We start from the raw sequence: 3335 nt of genomic DNA on the forward strand, positions 1-3335 counted from the left end.
TTCCTTGAATGGAAAAGAATTTGGTCAGCAAAGGAAGGGTATTTTTCTTTTCTAGAGTTTTGGGAAATAGAGGAAGAAGTAACTCTGTCCTATGGGTAACTTTTCTAGTCTGAATGAGTTATATCAACATACCTGCGTAATGTGTAGACCAGTTCACAAGGAAAACCCAAGTGTCTGTCCTACGTTTAGAACTACTCCTGATGGTAATACCTTGCCCGATGGCTTAGAAAAATGGGAAATAATGAAGAGATTAAATAGTTCTTCAAATCCTACCTTCCAGAGATGGTCCTCTGCACTCAGCTCTTTGGTGGTATCACAAGGAACTCAGATCGTACTGTGTGTGCTCTGTAAGATGCTTCCCCCCCTCAAATGTTCTAACACGGGAAAATTAGGATTATCTCTCCAGTGACTGTAATGATTGTAGAATATTTTAAGGGCTTATTACAAATCACCTAAACCGTTCTCTTATGTGACATCGATTTCATTTAAGTTTCGCCAATGTAATGTCACTGAGGAGAGATTGTTATGTGCATCTATGATTCTGTTCTTTTTTTTTTTTAAGATTTTATTTATTTATTTGACAGAGATAGAGACAGCCAGCGAGAGAGAGAACACAAGCAGGGGGAGTGGCAGAGGAAGAAGCAGGCTCCTAGCTGAAGAGCCTGATGTGGGGCTCGATCCCAGAACGCGGGGATCACGCCCTGAGCCGAAGGCAGACGCTTAACCGCTGTGCCACCCAGGCGCCCCTATGAATCTGTTCTTAAAGGAAATTTCTATAAGTTGATGCATCAGGGTTTTCATAGTTTTAGAACTCCTGCCAAATTTCCTTGGTAATTCCAACTGCAGTTCCTACTAGCAGTGTGTGAAAGTGCCCCCTTTCTGCACCTGTACTGACTCTCGTTTTTATTATTGGATTGGAGTTGACACAGTGTTCTGTTTAGATGTACAACGTTTATCCTATTTCTATTAATTACTCAATGCCCACCATGATAGAATTAGTGTTTCCATTTTCTTGGGGCAAATACTCAGCAGTGGAATTCCTGGGTTTGGATGGTATCCTATTTTGAACTTTTTGAGGAACTTCCATACTGTTTTACACCGTGGCTGCACCAGTTTGCATTCCCACACACAGTGCACGGGGACTCCTGTTTTTCCACATTCTCACCAACACTAGTTATTTATTGTCTTTTTGATACTAGCCACTCTGACAGGTGTGAGGTGGTATCTCATTGTGGTTTGATTGGCATTTCCCCGATGCTGAGTGATGTTGAGCAGCTTTCCGATGGTCTGTTGGCCATCTGGATGTCTTCTTTGGAGAAATATCTATTTCGGATCTTCTGTCCGTTTTTAATTAGATTATTTTTTTATGTGACTTGTATAGGTTCTTTATATATTTTGGATACTAACCCCTTGTTGGATATGGCATTTGCAAATCTCCTCCCCCATTCAGTAGGTTGCCTTTTAGTTTTGTGGGTTTCCTTTGTTGTGGAAAAGCCTTTTATTTGGTGTAGTCAAAAGTAAGTATCATTGCCTGCATTTAATTTAAACTTGAGTGCCACAGATTATGAAATATTTAATAGAAGTCTTTCTAAAAGTAATTTCTGCTCATGAGGATAACGTTAGTGTGCGATATTGTGAAATGTATTATTGTGAGCGTGGCCAGCCGTGTTTCATGTCCTCAGCTGATTTTACTTCTTACTACAGAATTTGTTTAGTAGTTGGCAATTGCAGCGGTTGCTTGCCACTGGCCTTCCAATGTAATTTTACATTCACTAGTATTTAGAGACCGTGTCACATTATTTTAATTATAACTTTTGGGCGAAAAAAAATCCATGATTTGTGAAAGCTGTTTATTAGTTACATCAGTCAAAAAGAGAATTGTATGAAACATACTTTCTTGAACTCCAACTCCACCTAATATGACCAAGTCTTGCTGGAAATGATGTAATGTTCTTCTTATTTTATAACTTTTTTTTTTTGGCAAAAAAACACCCCAAACTCAAAAACAAAACAAAAAAACCCCTCTGTCTTTTGAGGACAGACTAGTAATCTTTTGAGACGAATTCAGTCTCAAACATCGTGTCTGCAACTCTCATCGCCACCTAACATGGTAACTGTTGCTGAAAATGGAGAGGTTTTATTTTTTTTCCTGGGTAATAAAATACAAAATCAGAAAAGTTCATCTCCGATACCAACACTCTAACCCAGTGAATTATTGCCCATGTTTCATAGCTTCACAATTTGGCTCATGTTGCTTCTTCTGTCTCCAGTATCCACTTTTTTCTACTTTGTGAGCTCCTTCTCATCCTTCAAAACTAGACATGGCGTGTGGCACCTGTGTCTACACACTCGTGTTCCTATCCAAGGTGGACTAGATGTAGTTGGCAGTGTTAGGTTTTAAGATCACCATAGCCAAGGGGCACCTGGTTGGCTCAAGCGTCTGCCTTCAGCTCAGGTCATGATCCCAGGGTCCTGGGATCGAGTCCCACATCATGCACACTAGAAATAAATCTTAAAAAAAAAAAATCAGGGTAGCCGAGCTAGCCAACTGGACCAGAGGCAGACCCCTGATCGAAGCTAAGCCAGTCAGAACCTAGTGCAGGAATAAGTCTCAGAGTCTCTGAGAGACGAAGCAGTGTGCTGTGCTCACGTGAGCTGAAAGGTCATTTATAACGGGGATGGAAGTCCTGACACCATGACCAGCCATAGGCATGGGCAATTACAGTGGAATAGAAATCATTACCAAGCTAATAAAGCCAGTCTACAGAATGGTTTCCATACTGACTTTTTAATGAGTGGTATCATTCCAACCCATGTCTCCTTTTTACCTTCTCTGGTTGAAATGATTTCTCTTCTTTGAAATGAAAGGACCTTGAGAAGATGGTTGATATACCACTGTGTTCCTAAAGCTCTTTATGAGCACCTATAGGCTAACTTAGTTACTTTTAAATCTGTTTCAGGTACGAATAGATCTAGTATATAAATTTCAGGTATTAGTATACATAATATATATAATACAGTATCCTATAATATATAGGTCTTATTGTCTAATAGTAAAGACCTAAAATTGAGTGCTTACTATGAGCCAGATGTAATGCTAAACATTGTTATAATGCATGCATTATCCTCACACCTACACTCTAAAGTTGGAATTCTCTCCACATTATCAAGGAGGTGATAGATCTCCTCTTCCAACACCATGCAGCTGGAAACCAAGGAAGCCATGATGCTATTCAGGTCTATCTGGCTCCAGAGACTGTGTTTCTAACCACTGTACTGAACCACTTCTCAGCCCTCATTGTTTGCCATCTCCCTTGCTAAGCAGTTAGCTCCTA

Source organism: Ursus americanus, chromosome 6 (genome assembly GCF_024610735.1).
Source record: "Ursus americanus isolate L20-20 chromosome 6, mUrsAme1.1.p, whole genome shotgun sequence".
NCBI classification, from domain to species: Eukaryota; Metazoa; Chordata; class Mammalia; order Carnivora; family Ursidae; genus Ursus; species Ursus americanus.